We start from the raw sequence: 20,154 nt of genomic DNA, 5'->3' as shown, positions 1-20,154 counted from the left end.
TTTGCCAAAGAGACATCCCAGGCATGTTTCTGCTTCTATATTTCTAAGCCATCCAACAAAAGAATCATTATCCCAGAGTCACAGATGTGAGAATGTCCAAGGCAGCGTATTCGTGTCGCGCTGTATGGGACTTTTGACTCTGACTGTTGGATTTTAACTATGCGCATTTCCACCTCCACTGAACACCGCTTAGGTGAGCTAGTGTCAGTCAGGTGAGCGCATTCATTTCTTTTTGAAAGCCCTGAGCTTTCCTCTTTCCAGGTGCCGAGCCTGCTGCAGAGTTGAGTGCTGAGTTTTGAGAACAGAGTTGGGGATCAAACCACTTTAAAGCTAAGTGCTGTTACATATTATTTTTATTTAATTAAAAAAAAAAGTCTGTCCTGTTCCTTTTGCCTCTCCCTGCCCAGGGCCCACATCAGTGGTGTTCAGAACTAATCTCACCTCGGCCTCCCTTGGTTTGCTAACTGCAATCTCGCAGCCTCCGGGGAGCGGTTGTTCTCAGAGACTCAACCTGTTCCGTCCCAGGGCTGGAGAGTCGCTGCCAGCGTTTCATTTCATTTTTGATCCATCTGCAGGGGCTAGAAGCTGGTTTCATACTTGACATGTAAAGGCACTTGGGGCATATTGTTCATTTCAATATACATTAATGATGATTTGAAAGCCTGTATTGCAGTCCGGCTTCTCCACATGCTGTAGACCCCCATTACAGGCTGATTGAACACAGAAGTACTTGTGTTGAATTGGACAGATGCTAAAAGCATATTGTCTCCTGTCTTCAGGATATCTGTCAGAATGCCATTCACAGTCTGGTCAGGATTCCTGATTGTGAGGCCGACAAACAAACCAAAAAAGTCAAGAAAAAGTGGAAACTGATTGGAAGGAAAGCCCCGCCCCATTGCCATTCCATATCTCATTAATAGTATCAGGTTCTATGTAAAGCTAACATGGTAAATAGGCTTAGTCTCACCAGCAGACTCTGGAATATTCAACTCTTCCCTCTGTCTCTACAGTGTCTTAAAAGTGGTGTTCAAAACTGTTGAACACACATTCCTAGAACTTTCGTGGTTGAGTCAAGGAAGTATTTGGAAGGTTGGAAGGATGAAGGTGCACAGGTGTTAATATTTTCATATTTTTTCTTTTGTTGTATTTTATTTATTTAATGTTTTATTAATTTTTATTGGAGTATAGTTGCTTTAGGATGTTGAGTTAGTTTCTGCTGTACAGCAAAGTGAATCATATCCACTATATATAGTGGATATACATATATCCCCTCTTCTGTAGATTTCCTTCCTATTTAGGTCACCACAGAGCACTGAGGAGAGCTCCTTGTGCTATACAGTAGGTTCTCGTTAGTTATCTATTTTTTTTAACATCTTTATTGGGGTATAATTGCTTTACAGTGGTGTGTTAGTTTCTGCTATATAACAAAGTGGATCAGTTATACATATACATATGTTCCCATATCTCTTCCCTCTTGCGTCTCCCTCCCTCCCACCCTCCCTATCCCACCCCTCCAGGTGGTCACAAAGCACCGAGCCGATATCCCTGTGCCATGCGACTGCTTCCCACTAGCTATCTACCTTACGTTTGTTAGTGTGTATATGTCCATGACTCTCTCTCGCCCTGTCACAGCTCACCCTTCCCCCTCCCCATATCCTCAAGTCCGTTCTCCAGTAAGTTATCTATTTTGTATATAGTAGTATATATATGTCAGTCCCAATCTTCCAATACATTCCACCCCTCCTTCCCCCCTTGGTAACCGTAAGTTTGTTTTCTGCATCTGTGACTCTATTTGTGCTTTGCAAATAAGTTTTGTGTGGACACAGTCTGAAAACCCATGGGATGGTTACTGACTTCTGCTAGGCATTGGGACTTTGAAAATCTGAATCATCTACTGTTTGGGTGCAGTGGGAGAAGCAGCCAGAAATCTTCAAGAATCACTCGTTAGTTAGAAGAATTCACAGCTCTGCATGGTTCCCAAAATATAGCCTTGAGTAAAACAACAAACTGGCTCATTAGCACCTACTTTTAAACCCTTGCACTTAAGCGGCATCACTGCCTTGCAGTGAGGATGATACAAATCACCTGTGGATTTCTGTGTAGCCGGGACGCTCCAATGTCACAAGTCATGCCAATTAAACAGCTGACCGGACTTCCTGCCGGGAGGAATCTTTTGCATCTTTGTGGCCAGCTAATGAAGGATCATTTGAGCAACTATTTTTTTCCTTTTCCTCTTTTTTTTTCTATAAGAAAAGAATTTGAAATTAAAGAACTCCCTTGTAGAAGCTGTGCAGTTTTTATTAATATGTGTATAATTTACTAGCATTCACAAACCTGGTGAGTAACTCACACATATCCTCTTGACTGGAGATTGAAGAACAAGATCTGACCTCCTAGGAAACTTCTCATTACAGTCAACTGACACAGCATCTTCTCTTCCTATTTCTTTCGCCTGCACTTAGGCCCTTCTGGCTGTTCAGAAAGCTAGTTGCCAATATGGTACTGTACCAGCTGCCTCGTGGTATATCTTAAAGCAAGATGTGAAAATGGAACCCAGGATGAAGTGTCTGTTGGCTCCATCCATTTGAGTACAATTAGTCTGGAGTCGGTAGAAGCCACAACTCAAGAATAGACTAGCAGGGGCTTCCCTGGTGGCGCAGTGGTTGAGAGTCCACCTGCCGATGCAGGGGACACGGGTTCGTGCCCCGGTCCGGGAGGATCCCACGTGCCGCGGAGCGGCTGGGCCCATGAGCCATGGCCGCTGAGCCTGCGCGTCCGGAGCCTGTGCTCCGCAACGGGAGAGGCCATAGCAGTGAGAGGCCCGCGTACCGCAAAAAAAAAAAAAAAAAAAAAAAGAATACACTAGCAGATGTATTTGTGAAGACACCAGTTCCCCCCTTGGGGAGCAGGGTGTACTTCTTGTCCTCCCCTTCTTTCTGTAATAGCCTACAGTTTAGGGTGTAAGTGAGTGGAAAAATCATACTGATGCCATATTAATTAGATCCATTAATACCGTGGGTTTTTCCGGAGAGGCTGCTATTTCAGTACGTTGGAAGGAAGTGTGTTATTCCTCTCACACTTTAGTATAGAAAGGGTAGACCCGGGAGAGCTATAAAAATCACCATTATATAAAGTGTCTGACAAGTCAAGTAGGATACAGGTCAGAAATGATGTGTGACTCCTTTGTTCTGGAATTACCCGAGACTGACTTAAGTTATAACTTGGTCGCTCCTATCTTTCTTTGCAAGGCTGGGTCTAGGCTACATTGTGAAGGTATAAAGTGTCCCCTTTTCCCACCTGTGTTGTGTCCCTCTTCACCCCCCATCTAGGGACTATTTGCCGCCAAGCGCTACTTCACACACACACACCCCCAGCAAAGTTTGCTCTCAGGAAAGGTTATGACATTAATCTGAGTATGCATCCGTGTTTTCTTCTCTCAGAAGCACGGTAGGAGTAGGTGAGAGAGCCGTGGCCTTTGGGGACCAAGCATGGCCTCTCGGTACATCTGAAATGGCACAAGCTGAAATGCAGTATCCTCCGCCCCTCTGTACTGGGAGGAGAGACTTGCCCCCGATCTGCCAGCCTTGCCTGGAGAGTCAGCTGTGACATTGGCCTCAAGACCTCACCTAATAACTGTACTGGAAAGGGGAGAAGAGAATTCCTAGTATTGGGGAATAAATAGGGTTTAGGAAGGAAGGCACTTTGTTGACAAATATACGTCAGATCCCTACTGAAGCAATTCATAGAATGAGTACATCTCCTGCTTTTAGAGACTTTTAAATTATGCTTTCAGACTGGGAATATTTTGTCATTTATCCATTTGTTACTTGCCAGCAGCTCTGTATACAAACTAGTGTTGTAATTTATACGCTTCAATATTGATTGAGTTATTCGTTTCTTATAAGCATGTATTTTTACAGCCAAAAAGATTTATCCGATATACACATATATGTATATAACCCTGCCCTTCAGTTTTAGATCACTTTTGACTAAACTTTTCTTTATACCATCATTTAGCTTTTAAAATGGTGAAAAAGAAGATTTAAACTTGGCATATATATATCTCTCTCTACCGATCTATCTATCTGTAGTGGGCCTTTCTGAATAAAGAAATTTTCATTGAAGACCCCTGGAAGATACAAGATAAAAATCAAACTTTGAACAGGGTAATGTACCTTCTGCCTTCTTCATGTCCATTAAAAGAACACTTTTTCAACATTGACTTTCTGGTTGTTTTACCTTTGCAGCAGTTATTTGTGTGTGGTTGAGTGTATATGCACCAGGACTGTCGGAGCTGTTTCGAGTATAGCGACCCACGCCCTTACACCCTCCAAGTTACCGCCAGTTATAACAGATCTCAATATGGCCCCTTTCCCGTGAGTGTGTGACACACAGCGATGGCTGCAGTTGGGCCGCTGTTATTAGAACTCTGTGGAAATGGCAGAACAGAGGAATAGCTCATAAACACGTGTCATGATTAGAAAGAACTTGGAGCGGACTGAGTTTCATCAGGAGAACGTTCTCTCAGTTACTCTTTGTTTTGCTGAACAGAGGGTGTTCAAAGGGGTCCTGATGTGAGCGGGGGCTTGACTGTTCTCTAAAGAACCAATCTTCCATTGTTAGTGACGGTCTAGCAACTTAGTTGCCATGTCTAGTGGGAGACCACTCATTGGACTCTAGCACTCACAAATGGAAGAATCGCCTCCATGATATATACAGTGACAGATGCTCCCATGAATGTTGCCATTCTGCTTCCCTATAAATTTCAGTATATAGGCACACAGATAATTATTTGTTCATATTTGACTAAAACCAATGCTAATTTTGTGTGCATATAAATTTGGAGGTGGCTTGACATCACTTGGAATAATAATAGGGAGAAGAGCCCTGTTATTTATTGAGTGGATACTATGTGCCAGATGCTTTATACAGATGATCGCATTTAATTTGCATAACTACATGAGTTACATGGCGTTTTCTCTCTTTTGAAGTTTGGGAACCGAGACTGAGAAGCAGTGATGTATGATTTACTTGTTTACCTCCCGTGTCCATGCTCCTTCATGTCTGCTGTGCTGTGATCCTAGGAAATTAAAGTGGTGAAGAGTGCAAATGTCTTATTTGAGGCACCCAAATAAATATCCCACGAGGTGGACACAAAGCTTCCATGTTTTAGTGGCTTGCTTTGGATTATACGGTTACTATTTGAATGGCTGGTGCTGCAATCCAGGTCTTGTCACTCTTCCTTCAGTACTGACCTCCAGGACTTCTCTGATGGTCTGGTGGTTAAGACTGTGCTTCCACTGCAGGGGGCACGGGTTCGATCCCTGGTCGGGGATGTAAGCTCCCGCATGCTGTGACACGGCCAAAAAAAAAAAAAACTGACCTCCATCAAGTGGAAATGAATGACACTTTTGCTTCTGAGAAGCAGCCGCAGTGTGACTTAGCCAGTGGTTTGGTGGTTTGGTCACTTTTATGGTAGGAGGTAATTCCACCTGCATGGAAACCTGTGCTTATAGTTCAGTTGGTGATGCAAGAACATATAAGGTGGTTGTACTGAGCAGGGCACCACCTCAGATTGTACTGATACACACACACACACACACACAAACACACACACACACACACACTCACACACGAACCACTGTCACTGCTCGTGTGTCTAAGTACATTCACAGGAGCCAGGCTGGTCATGTCGTGCCCTACAGATGCCATTATCACAGCAGCCCCCTGACCTTCCCTCTTTAACATTTCTTCTCTCTGAAATGTCCTCTCTCTCCCCGTCTTGTCACTGCTCCTACTCTAGATGACAGAGATCATCTCTTACACATACGAGCAGAGGTCTTCTTCATTCAGGTTCGAAACCATATGACTTATTTCTTTCCTTCTGTTGATTAGTAGACCCATGGGCATAGAAATTGACTCAAATTGTCAATGATTGGGTACAATACCTAGGAAGGTGACAAATACTTGAGCTAACACCACTTTAGGCAAGTAGCGGTTGATTGCCAGATTAGTAATTATGACTAATTTTTAATAGGTGCCCTATTTTGAAGATACAGCCATTGGAAAATATCTCCTGAAGGATGGAAAACTAGGTAGCATCTTTTCTACAGAAGTATGAAGGGTGACTGCTGTTGGCTTTAATTGAAACTAAAGAGCTCGAGCTGGAGTCAGTTAGGATGTAAGATAGCAGCGAGGGGTTTATAAACTGAAAGAAGTTAATAAAGAGGATAGCAGTTCTGAGTGAGCTTGAGTGATTTCCTTTGGTTGAGCTTTTGTATGGATAACGTGGCAAGTGAGACAGTGGATGGCAAAGCACACACTTTGAAAATGCAAAAGTCTATAGGAATGTAAGAGATAATTAATACGGCACCTATATAATTAGGTAATTAATACAGTACCAGTGTCATATATGTAATTTTTAATTTTTTATTTACCCCATTAAAAAATAAAAAGGAACAAGAGGAAGTAATTTTAATGATATATTTTATTTGACAGGATATATCCAAAATATTATTATCACTTCAACATGCAATCAATCTTTTACAATCTCTTTAGTACTAAGTTTGGGGACTCCGGTGTGTCTTTCACATGTACAACACATTTCAGTTTGGATTAACATGTTTCAAAGGCTCAGTAACTCATGTGTCTACCACATTGGACCTGTCAGACCTAGGGTATCTGTCTAGGAATGAGATACAAACCCCGGGATTCTTGTGTGAGCTGCAAAATCATCTATAAAGCTTTTACAAAATAAGCTTTCCTAGACCCCATTCGTAGAGGCTTTGACTTGGTAAGCCTGGGGTGAGGTCTCAGCATCTGTTTACGAAGTTCTGTGCGTGATTTTGGCAGTGACTTTCAGGTTCAGCTTCGCACATGAGCCTCCTGAGGGGGGCTCAGGCCTCACGCCTCTCCCCCACTCTAACTGCTCTTTTTTTTTTAACTCAGCAGATAACAAATTTGTTTTTATATTAAGCAAGGGATTGACGTATTAGCTGCTGTAACTTAAACAGTGAATTTTATAGAAGTGCTAAATTTTTGCTCTCCGTTTAACCCTTGGTTGTGGGATAGTGGTTAGTAGGGCTATTTTTGGTGGGGTGGGCTGCACCCTGAGGCATGTGGAATCTTAGTTCCCCGACCAGGGATCGAACCCGCGCCCCCTGCAATGGAAGTGCGGAGTCTTAACCACTGGACTGCCAGGGAAGTCCCAAGGGGCTATTTGTTTAGAGTGTGGGTGGTCAAGTACAGAGTTGAAACTGCCCCTCCTCTAGCAGAGGTGAGTGCCGGGGAAGTTGTCTTCACTCTGTCTTCTGCCCCCTTGGATGCCCATTACTTGTTTAACTCTGTGTCGCAACGGTCAGTAAAAAGGCAGAAATCTGGGAAGGTTCTGTTTCAGCCCCTGGCTAAATGCATTATTCTTTCAGCTACGCTTTTAAGCTTCTTGGTGCTTCTGTTTATCCAGCCACAAAATGTGGTAAATGCTGATGTATATACACTCGGAGACCCCCAGGTTAAAACACTGCTGTGCTCTGTATACCATGTCACCTCAGGATTATGGTAAGCTACCCAGCATGCCCGTGAGTTAAGTAAGTGTTTATAGAAATTTGAACAAGGCTGTGCTTGAGAAGGTCAGATTGACTTGCTCAAGGACAGTGCGTTTCTCTAGGGCTCTGATTCTTCTGCCTCAGAACCAGTTGAATTCCTCCTGTTGACTACTTTTCTTGTCATCGGCTTCCTTTTCTTCTACCCCTTCCCCTGCTCCCCACTTCAGAGAGGTTAGATGGGCAGGCTGTGTGCTTGTGAAGATTTGCTTTCTGGTGACATTACCATGACCTGTTTTCTAACCCTCTCAGGGTTGGAAGAGACCTCAATACCATTTAGTTAACCTCTAATATGATTTCTGCACATCCTTTTGAATATCCTGACATTTAATCCTCTAGCTTATTTTTTAGCAACACCAGTGATAGGAATTTCACCACCTCCTAAGCCAGTCCATTTCATGTCTAAACGGCTCATTTCTCCCTTTAATTTAACTGAAATGTTTATTTCTGTAACTTCTACCCTTTGAAGCATCTAAACATGACAACCCTTCAGGTATTTGAAAATAAGGATTTTTGGCCATGACACTCCCACCTCCATCAATATATTCCACCTGCCTTTTCTTTTTAGATTGAGTGATTGAGTTCTTTCAAGTTCTTTCATGTTCCTCAGAAAACATGGTTCTAAGTTTCTTTACTTTCCTCTGAATGGACTTCAAGGACTATATATTAAACGTGATACTTTAATTAGCATGGCCCCTGTGCAAGTATGACACGCAAATTCGTGGAACGTTCCATATTTTTTAAACATAAACAAGACGAAAAGACAACCCTCCGAATGGGAGAAAATATTTCTAAATGAAGCAACTGACAAAGGATTAATCTCCAAAATTTACAAGCAGCTCATGCAGCTCAATATCATAAAAACAAACAACCCAATCCAAAAATGGGCAGAAGACCTAAATAGACATTTCTCCAAAGAAGATATACAGACTGCCAACAGACACATGAAAGGATGCTCAACATCACTAATCATTAGAGAAATGCAAATCAAAACTGCAATGAGGTATCACCTCACACCAGTCAGAATGGCCATCATTAAAAATCTACAAACAATAAATGCTGGAGAGGGTGTGGAGAAAAGGGAACCCTCTTGCACTGTTGGTGGGAATGTAAATTGATACAGCCACTATGGAGAACAGTATGGAGGTTCCTTAAAAAACTAAAAACAGAACTACCATACGACCCAGCAATCCCACTACTGGGCATATACCCTGAGAAAACCATAATTCAAAAAGAGTCATGTACCACAATGTTCACTGCAGCTCTATTTACAATAGTCAGGACGTGGAAGCAACCTAAGTGTCCACTGACAGATGAAAAGATAAAGAAGATGTGGCACATATATACAATGGAATATTACTCAGCCATAAAAAGAAATGAAATTGTTATTTGTAGTGAGGTGGATGGACCCAGAGACTGTAAGACAGAGTGAAGTAAGTCAGAAAAACAAATACTGTATGCTAACACATATATATAGAATCTAAAAAAAAATGGTTCTGAAGAACCTAGGGGCAGGACAGGAATAAAGATGCAGACGTAGAGAATGGACTTGAGGACACTGGGAGGGGGAAGGGTTAAAAAAAAATGTGACACTTTAAATATAATCTGACCAGCACAGATTCACAAAATATGGATGAAATAAGGAAAATAAAGGAGCAACGGAAACCTCTGTGAAGGTTTTCTTTTCTCCTCTGAGTGATCGTAGAATTCACAATGTAGAAAATAATCGTGCAGAAAACTTCTTGCATTACTTTTGTGAAACCAAGTAGGAGAACAGTGGGATCTTTCCTTTGCTAAATATTGCTTTCTGGTATTACACTAGCAGACTTGTTTTCAGGTTAATATAATAAGTAAAGGATCCTCTGAAGGTCTTCTATAAGCATCCATATGCTTGTATTCTTACCTTGAAGGCATCTATCTCTTTCTTGTACAGGGAGCAGACTTAAAACTATTAAAAAGTGGTATTTTTAACTTCTGAGTCTTGTTGCCCCTGCATGCCCCTTTTTAGTGTTTGAAATTAAACAGCAGGGAGATTTCGGCTGAATGGTCCAGAACCATTATAGTGAGCTAGACCTCTTGAGATGCATTCCGCTGTGCAGAGCCAACAGACTACTTAATCCACATCATTGCCTGGCCTCTAGGGTGCGCACCCAATGGAAGGCATTTATTTACCAAATTAAAAGCACAGCAAGTAAAAGCCAAGGTATTATGCAAGCCCATTTATCGACTCTTACTCTGCTACTGTTTACTAAATTTCTCAGTGATGGAACATGATGGACGAGTTGATTCTTACAGTCACGTGGCTCCACTAAAGATGAAATACATCTTCCCTGCTTTATTCCTCTTGCATTGACAAAGCAGCTTATGGTAGAAATTGGCGGTTATCCAGCTCCAGCTGGAGAGAGTATGTAGATTTCAAGGTTTGTTTTTGTTCTTGTTTTTTCATTTTTGAATTATTCTGTCAAGTCCGCTAGATGCAACTACATATAAAGAGATGCTGGCATGCTTGGGATTCAGTGCCCGGTTCTCTCGTCTGCTTACCTAAGTCCCTTCTTTCTCTTCTAGTGGATGTTCGTATATACATAGGTGAGTACACACATACATGTACATGCATGGGTGAACATGGATCTCTAAAAACCCACCTGTGCCTACCTCGGGAGCATCCACCCAGTCAGTAAACAGAATGAGAAGTCCAGGGATTTTTCAGACTACCACTGTATTGTGTGTTAAATTCTACTTGCTGAAATGCTTTTATCATCAAAGAACCTCTCATCTTTTTTAGCAGGATGGATGACAAACAGAGCTGGATATCTTTGTCTACCATCAACCCTGAGAGACAAAGGGATTTATGCTGCTCTTTTTTAAAAAAAAAAATTATTTTATTCAAGTATAGTTGATTTACAATGTTGTGTTAATTTCTGCTGTACAGCACAGTGATTCAGTTCATTATGGTTTCTCACAGGATAGTGAATATAGTTCCCTGTGTACAGTAGGACCTTGTTGTTTATCTATTCTCTGTATAATAGTTTGCACCTGCTAATCCCAAACTCCCACTCCATCCCTCCCCCACCCCCCTCCCCCTTGGCATATGCTGCTCTTTGAAGAGTGGGATATTAGATATAATAGTGATGAAATGTGGGTAGACAGGGGAGAAATTGTTTATGTCATTATTTCATTTAGGATCTTCCTGCACTATGCTTTCCTAACCCCTGCCCTTTCTTGTATACTGACCAGGCTGGATTAATTTATTCTTGGTTCTCTTTGACAATTTTGCCCTCACTGATAATCTCTAGTATGAAGTCAAATTGATCAAACCAGTGTTTTCTCTGGAATGCTCATTCAGAAGTGACAGGCTTCTGGGATACATTTGCCCTTTCCTGCTAATAAAATTGCAAGCCACTCTATGCTAGGGCAACTTAAAACCTATGCATCTAAAACTCATGGGTACCCTGGGTCTGGTGAGTGTATCATGGAATTGTAGTTTACAAACACTTGCTTTTCAAACTAAATCTTTTCTGGAAGCTCAATATTGGATATAGATAAATGAAGTGTAGTTCTCAGGTGGAACTGAGGATGGGTAGTTCAGAATCCCATGGCATGATATGCTGAGAAACTTGCTTATATGGTTTCCTCCTCATTCACTGACACTAGACTGAGGGACCCAAAGGTATGTCACATCATATTTTTAATCCTACTTCTTGCAGAATAATGGATGGTGCTTCTTCCTGGCACGTTTGCGCCCCACTTAGGACACATTTTCTGTTGTTCAATATAAGGAAAACACACTGGTGTTCAGAAACTATGACATACACACACACATAGACCACACACACACACACACACACACACACACACACACACACACAGTAAGTTTTTGTTGGATATCCATGTATGTCATTGGATGCCTGAGGTCAGTTAACAAGTTACTGTTGAAACCTTGATCATCAAGGACTCAGCTATCAGTTTTCTAACATCGCTTAACTTGGGCAACACAAAACAAAACAAAAATCTGGAGTAGTGAGGAAGTAGCTCACTCATGAAAAACAACAACTGCAGAAACCAACCCTCACTGGGGAGATAGTGGCTACTCTCCTGACCATTTTAACTTTTTATTAAGGGCTTTAGTGCCTTCAAATAAGCAGTAAATAATCACTGGAAAAGTAGGCAGTTTACAAAGGAATCTAATATGGTAATTGATTAGTCACTGAGAGAATGGGAGATGTTGCTAAACTGTAGCAAATCCATCTCTTTGCCCCAGTTTGCTAGTTAAATGGAAAATATGGTAGCAATGAAAGTGAAATCTGTTGGCTGTTTCATGCTTCATTTACCTTGTATAAAACACACATCATAGATGATTGTCAGCATGAATATGGACTGTGTTTTTCAAAAGCTACGTATCCCCCTTTCTTCTTTGGTGTTGCAGAATAGGGTATAGTGGGGGTTAGTGGCATTAAGAGGTCAAAAAGAGTTGTACCAGAGATTTTTAACTATAGATTTTTCATAATAAATAAACTGAGGTTATAAATTGAGCAATTAATTAGATTTTTCTCCATGTAACCTGGTCTTCCTATATAAATACTTTAGTGGATAGAGTATTACTAACTTAGTGTTTTGCCTCTGTAGTGATGACCAAGGCGAATTTATTCAAGCCCAGTTGTTATTTACAATGTCAATGTCAAAATTTTTAGATACTTTTGCCACAGTATCTCTAATGTATTGAATTTTAACCTTTCCTGAGTTTATTTTACTGTGACATTGTGATTTTTTATTATTTAACCTTTCAGGTTGAAAATATTCCTTGGAGAAGTGAGTTTCATAAGCTTATTCTACACGTTATAAAATAAAAATTTCCCCCCATTTTGTCAATGTTATCACAGTATAATTTACGTACAATAAACTATATCTATTTAAAGAGTACTCTTTGATGAGTTTTGATACCACCACAATCAAGTAAAGAACATTTCCATCACCTCCGAAAGTCTCTTGATATCACTTTTTGGTCTATTCCAATCCCAGCCCCAGCCTATGACAACTACTGATCTTATTTTTTGTCACTATAGAACCTAATATTTTGTTTGAATTTGCCTTAAAACTACCTTTTAAAATGTCAAGACCTAGTTTTTGTGCTGTTGGCAAACAATGGTAGAAAGAAAAATATAGTAAAAATTATATTGTTTGGCTTTTCATTTGGGAGGTATAAAGCCTCTGTAAATATAATGGATTATTTGTGAAGAAGTGCTTGAAGATAACACCCTAAAATCTCTATTATGTCATCATCTAGAAATAACACACAAACATTACAAATTTATACCAAAGGATTTTTTATGAATAAAGTACAAGACTCCTAAACATCAGATATTGAAAACAGGTTTGTACTATTTTGAGACTGTGGTACATAGTTAAGTTTCACTCTACATTTTTATAATGTTCGTTTGGTTTCCAAACTTAATACAATGCAATATTTAATTTAAAAATCATTTATAAGTTGTGCTTTATCTCAAGTAATAATAGTCATAATAAATTATGCTTAAAATAAAGTGGCACGGACCACTTGTTAAATAGAAGAAAGTAATTTTCTGTGCAAGTTATGATTAACTTTAAATACATAGAGTATTAAGAGGAACTTTATGATAAAATATTTAAAAACATATTGATTGTAACTTAAACTGTCTTCCTTATTATGTCACAGAGGAATGATTAAGAGCATAGGTTCTGGGGCTTCCCTCGTGGCGCAGTGGTTGACAGTCCGTCTGCCGATGCAGGGGATGCGGGTTCGTGCCCCGATCCGGGAAGATCCCACATGCCGCGGAGCGGCTGGGCCCGTGAGCCATGGCCGCTGAGCCTGCGCGTCCGGAGCCTGTGCTCCGTAACGGGAGAGGCCACAACAGTGAGGGGCCCGCGTACCGGAAAAAAAAAAAAAAGAGCATAGGTTCTGGAGTTAGGATATCTGGCTTGGAATCCTGGATCTGCGGTGTACCAGGTGTGTGATCTTGGGCAAGTCATTTAATTTCAGTACCCTTATCTATAAAATAGGGAAAGTAATGCCAGCCTACATCATAGTGTTGTTGGGAGGAGTAAACAAGTTTAGCCATGTAAAATGTTTAAAATAGGATCAGACATACAGGAAGACGTCTATTATTATTATCCCTCCCCAAAACAGTTAATTCTCCCAGTTTTGAAAAAATAATATATTATTATGTCACAGTTCAACATTTCAGAAAAATTTGGGAAACACTCCACTGGGAGATTTCTCATTTTCATTCTCTTATGAAATATTTCCTCTCTTTCTGGCCCTATGGTACTGTCCCAGATGCTGAAAAGTCCCAGTCCCTTTTTGCTATACTACCCTTTATACTGAATACTTTAATTCTAACTAGAATCCCTTGGGTTACAGCATCCTGAGGTTGGTGCATAACTCTATGAAATTAACGTTGTCTGCTTGGTAGTAGAAAAGCAAGGAAAAATTGTCTGCTGATGGAAAGACGTGGGAAAATGGGTCACTTGTCAGTTAAATAACAAGCCATCTCTCATCTCACTTGCAGTGAAACCACATTTTGTGTATTTTTCATATTTACATGAGAGTAAAGGTTCCCAATTTTTTAATTTAATTTGCCAAATAGTTGGCTGTCCTGCCTAAGTACTTTTGATCTGCAATCACTTTCAAGGCCAAGGCAGCTTTGTCTAGTGCCAGGAACAATTAATTCCTCACGACTCTAATAAAGCATGTTTCACTTGGTTGCACACGTAAATAGTGAGTTTGTAGTCAAATAAACAAACACACAAACAGAAAGGATATTCACAAATTACTTGTGAGATTTCTGGAGGTCAGTGTCCATGTCTTATACATTATTATATCCTTGACAATCAATAGTGTTGGCACATACGAGGCACATAAACTCTTGAGTAATTGAATTGACTTACTTGATTTCCAAGGCTGTCTGAAAGCTGAAACTTATCTTCATTGACTGTCTTTTTCACATGAAGATTTGGATGATAAATTTCTACTGGTACATCAGATTTCTCTAAAAATAGCAATAAGCAAATTGTAGGATGGATAATCTAATGTAGTGATGAGGGCTAGAGATGAGATTGTTCCACTTGGTCAGTAATATTCACAGGTAGCTTGGAATCTCCTCTTTCATCTCAAAATGTATATATTCTTAGTCCATTTGTTAAGGATATAACATAGAGCCTTAAATTATATATATTTTCCATATGGATTTTCTAAAATTTCTTTCTTGGTTTATGATGTGAATGATATACAAGAAGAAAAACTCACCAATTAACTCCTAAAGAAGGAAATAGTCGTTTATACATGTTTAAATGTGTAAATTCTATCAATCCCTCTCAACAAAAATATAATCATAAAAGTTTACTCAACTCTGTTGTGAAAGACTAGTGTTAAAAAATAGTTGTGTAATGGGGCACATATGCTGAGTTTATTATTTCAAGTGTCCTAAAGGCAGTGGTGCCAGATTTAATATGAGGCTCCTCCAAAGATGCTAATTCCTATTAGGAGAATTTTGTATATTCTAATTTTGTTTCCCTCCAGATTTCTACTTATTGTACTAAAAACAAGATAATTCCAAAAAGAAAAATAATAGTTGTGTGTTTTATTAGCATAGGATATGAACAGAAATTTAATTGGTTTATAAACCATCAGTATTCAGATGCCATAAAAATAAAATCCTAAAACTTTATATTGTAATATAAAATCATTCTTGCGTTCATGTTAATGAAGAGAACCATTTTCACTGACAATCACCCTATATTCTGATTTATATCAGTGAAACTTTATCAGTTAAATTTTATTTAACAGCTTATTTTTTCTGACTTCTAGTCTGTTTTGTTTGCAGTATATTCTATTATTCTCACTTTATTTAGAAGATAATTTACCTTTTAAACTAGCATTTTTTTTTCTTTTGCGGAACGCGGGCCTCTCACTGTTGTGGCCTCTCCCGTTGCGGAGCACAGGCTCCAGACGCGCAGGCTCAGTGGCCATGGCTCACGGGCCCAGCCGCTCCGCGGCATGTGGGATATTCCCGTACCGGGGCACGAATCCGTGTCCCCTGCATCGGCAGGCGGACTCTCAACCACCGCGCCACCAGGGAAACCCTTAAACTAGCATTTTTTTTTTTTCATTAAGGATTTAAAATACGTCTTTGGATAAAACACTAAAATCTACTACCTGACTTGAGAAAGGAAGAATTTTAACTTTTATTGCAAAGCCTAATAATGACTGTTACGAAATTTTAGGATTTCATAGTAAGTTAAATCTAAACAATGTCATACGGATTTTTGTATATTAGCTGACTCATAATACTGAAATATAGAAATGAATTTAATAACATTTTAGTGAAAATATAGCAAGTTCTAATAAGGATCAGTGGTTTAATTTTGATTTTAAAAGCCATCAATTGTTGCCTTAGAATTGTTCCAAAATGAAAATATCTTTACTGGGGGCAGGGGAATTGTGGAAAATTAAAGGGAACGGTTTTAAAATTATTTTAATTTTAAGTAATAGCTGTGTAACAATATCGTCTCTTAACTTCGTAAATGAAGATATAGAACAGTTGCTTTTAGCTGTTTTAGATAATTTTGGTTTTTTTGAGAAGGAAGTGTTTCCCAGAAATAAAATTATCATTTTCCTTCCTCCTCTTCGATTCCCCCTGCCCCCCACCCCTTGCATAATTGTGATTCTCCTGCTGTAAATCTTGGGTGATTATCTAACTTAGAAGTGACTCATATACCATTTATTAGGAACCATGTATTTTTTAAAATTAATTTTTATTGGAGTATAGTTGAGTTACAATGTTGTATTAGTTTCAGGCGTACAGCAAAGTGAATCAGTTATACATACACATATATCCACTGTTTTAGATTCTATTTCCATATAGGTCACTACAGAGTATTGAGTAGACTTCCCTGTGCTATACTATAGGTTCTTATTATTTATCTATTTTAGATGTAGTAGTGTGTGTATGTCAATCCCAATCTCCCAATTTATCCCTTACCCCCTTGGTAACTATAAGTTTGTTTTCTACACCTGTGACTCTATTTCTATTTTGTAAATAGGTTCATTTGTACCATATTTTTAGATCCCACATATAAGCCATATCATATGATATTTGTCTTTCTCTGTCTGACTTAACTTCACTCAGTATGACTGTCTCTAGGTCCATCCATGTTACTGCAAATGGCATTATTTCATTATTTTTTATGACTTAGTATATAGCCATATATACTCCATTGTATATATATACCCCATCTTGTTTATCCATTCTTCCATCAATGGACATTTAGGTTTCCTCCATGTCCTGGCTATTGTAAATAGTGCTGCAATGAACATTGGGGTACATGTATTTTTTTCAGATTATGGTTTTCTCCAGATATATGCCCAGGAGTAAGATTGCTAGATCATGTGGTAGCTCTGTTTTTAGTTTTTTAAGGAACCTCCATACTGTTCTCCATGTTACATTCCCACCAACAGTGAGGAGGGTTCTCTTTTCTCCATACCCTCTCCAGCATTTATTGTTTGTAGATTTTTTGATGATGGCCGTTCTAACCAGTGTGAGGTGGTACCTCATTGTAGTAATTATCTACTACAGTGCCACATTTAACTTAGAAGTGCCTCATATACCCATTCATTAGGAACCATGTATTTTTAATGATATACCAAAATTCGAAAGCAAGTTAGGTACCTGAGAACTGTCATAAAAGTTCTTTACTAGATCAATTTCCAACAAATAAAAAAGCCTATAATTTATGTTACAGAGTTAAAATATTTTCTCTGGCAAATGTTAGACCAAGAGCAACGATGCTGTCAATTATTAATGAAAGGATGGGAATCAGCCCTTGGTCTCTTCAAGTTGTGTGTGTGTGTGTGTGCGCGTGCACATGTGTGTGTTCACGTGTGTGTGTGATTTTTGTTTGGTCTTTCAGTACCCTTCATTATTCTTTTACATTAGCTAGTGCTAAACTTATTTTAAAAAATGTCAATGACCTTTAAAACTGGAAAGACTGTGGAGTATTATTTTTTGAAGGAGGTTCAGTAATTTGGGTCAAAAAATGCTTTTTACTTGATTTTATGGGGGCATCTCCTGATCATTTTATCTTAATTTTGTGTTGGATATCTTAAACATGATAAACAGATAAATTAAAAAAAACCTCATTAACAATTGAATATGATCCAGGTACTAATACAGACATTAAGGATTACATTTCACTTCAGGAATAAGAGGAGTGGCAATGGTATAACTTTGCAGTAGTAAAAACGTATTTTCTGACTTTACTCTTAAGTTTTAGTCCTTTCTTTCATGCATTTCTGGGGAAAACTGGAAAAATAAATTGCCTTAAAATGACTTAGGAAGAATGGCCTTGGAAATTGTGACAACACAGTTGTGTGTTGTGCGAGATCCATGTGTGATGACCATAATACAACTGAATGTGTCATTATAATGTTTCTAAGCCTATGAAACAGTAAAAAAAAAAATCTGTACAAGGGGAAACAAACTTTTTTGAAGATAAAGTGAAAATATGTCTTAAGGGCCAAATAAATTTAAAATCCAATCAAATGATATCTCTAAGACAGCTGTGAGTGGGGAGATCCTGTAAAACTTGAATTTCAGGTGTTGGAACTTGCCTCTTTGGGGTTATAAAGTCATAGACGTGGAAAGTATAAAGTGTTCAGAGTTCCTCTGAGGGTGTCAACAGTGCAGTCAGCCTCTTAGCTTGAATTTCTGGTCATTTTGAGAGCTGTAGAACACTGGGAAGTCAACTCCAAGGTTACATTGTGGGGACTGAAATAATTATTTCCTTGGGAGTAAGCATTTGTCAAACGCTTAGAAAGTTTTATCATGAAGTAAAAGAGGTATTTATCTCATTGTATTAATATTTATATTAAAAAGGATTTGTAAAAAATTGTACCTACAATATTTAACATTTGGATTATTATAAAAAATAGATTAGCCTGTGACTTTAATTCTAACTTAATTATTCAAAATTTTAATTTTAATAATTAATTTAGAACCATGATTTTTTTTATGACTAATAATTTATTTATTGGAGTGTAATTGCTCTACAGTGGTGTGTTAGCTTCTGCATTATAACAAAGTGAATCAGCTATACATATGCACACATCCCCATATCTCTTCCCTCTTGTGTCTCCCTCCCACCCTCCCCATCCCACCCCTATAGGTGGTCACAGAGCACTGAGCTGATCTCCGTGTGCTATGCAGCTGCTTCCCACTAGCTAGCTATTTTACATTTGAGAACCATGATTTTAAATTGAGTCTTAGTAAGCTTGTAAACATTATCAGAGTGCTTAATATATAAATGTTTTATTTCTTCACATTATAATTTAAATATATTTGATGTTAACAGTAATTTAAGTGCTCACTAAGGTCTGTCTGTAACACTATTAAAGTATTCATAATATTAAATATATAAATAAAGTTTCAAATGTTTGAAGATGTTTAAATCTATGGTGAATATAAACATTATCCAGAGCACCATTAAAGGTAATCTGTTTTTTTTTTTTTTTTTTGCGGTACGCGGGCCTCTCACCGTTGTGGCCTCTCCCGTTGCGGAGCACAGGCTCCGGACGCGCAGTCTCAGCGGCCATGGCTCACGGGCCCAGCCGCTCCGCAGCATGTGGGATCTTCCCGGACCGGGGCACGAACCCGTGTCCCCTGCATCGGCAGGCGGACTCTCAACCACTGCGCCACCAGGGAAGCCCTGTCTTATTTGAAATTTACTGTGCTTCTTAGAACTGAGTTTTGGTGTCTTTTAGCAATTCTTGGAAAATGCCAGCCATTATTTGTTTGAAGGGTCCCTCTGCCCCTTTATTTCTACAATCATCTCCTTCTGAAACTCCAAGTTTTATATGTTAGACCTTCACACACTATCTTTCATGTCTTTTAACTTAGCTTGTTTTCCATATCTTTGTCAGGACTTCCTATTGGATTGTTTCTTAAGAATTATCTTGTCGAGGTCTATCCTGATGGGGCTTTTTCTGTAAACCTACATTGTGGGAAATGCCTCAGAGTAACTGCGTACTTTCCTTTACTCATGGAACTACCTGTTAGATCTGTGGGAAAGAAGTACAAGACAGAGCTGCCAAGTAAACTATGAAAAACCTAACAGTCAAACTTTTTTTTATCGTAGGTATTGGCATATCCCAATGATCTGTACTCTTCTAGGGTGTGATGGCTTAGGAGTGAATATGATTTGATTGAATCTTATACATTTTTAGAGGATGTCAAATTCAGAACCTGGCAGATCCATCTCCCGACCCTAAACATGGTCCTAAAGTAAATCGCTTGAGGAAATTGGATCCCGAAGGTTACAGGTGGGGAATTTTGAAGTGTGTCTATATTCCATTGGAGATCAAAGAAACCTAACTAAAAGAATTGTGGGCTGACTCACACGACAACTTCTTTTTGAAAGGGCTATTTTATCTTGAAGGTTATGAGTTTGGAGGAGCTAAGGTGATTGGCAGTGGAAAGAATCAGAACATTTGAAATTCCTTAAAAATTTATTGACTTAAATAATT

At 39.1% G+C, this 20,154-nt stretch overlaps 1 non-coding gene and 1 pseudogene across 1 annotated transcript; both read left to right on the top strand.

Annotated features, from left to right (window-relative positions):
* Positions 1–8,247: 8,247 nt before the first annotated feature.
* Positions 8,248–8,342, top strand: LOC117198080 (uncharacterized; annotated as a pseudogene).
* An 11,244-nt stretch (positions 8,343–19,586) lies between these two features.
* Positions 19,587–19,715, top strand: LOC117198081 (small nucleolar RNA SNORA18). Its single transcript, XR_004479020.1, has one exon. It is a non-coding gene; the product is annotated as a small nucleolar RNA SNORA18 (small nucleolar RNA).
* The last annotated feature ends 439 nt before the right edge of the window (positions 19,716–20,154 follow it).

This window comes from Orcinus orca, chromosome 21 (genome assembly GCF_937001465.1).
Source record: "Orcinus orca chromosome 21, mOrcOrc1.1, whole genome shotgun sequence".
Classification (NCBI taxonomy): Eukaryota; Metazoa; Chordata; class Mammalia; order Artiodactyla; family Delphinidae; genus Orcinus; species Orcinus orca.
Note: the sequence above shows the minus strand (reverse complement) of the source record. Positions and strands in the feature narration are given on the sequence as shown.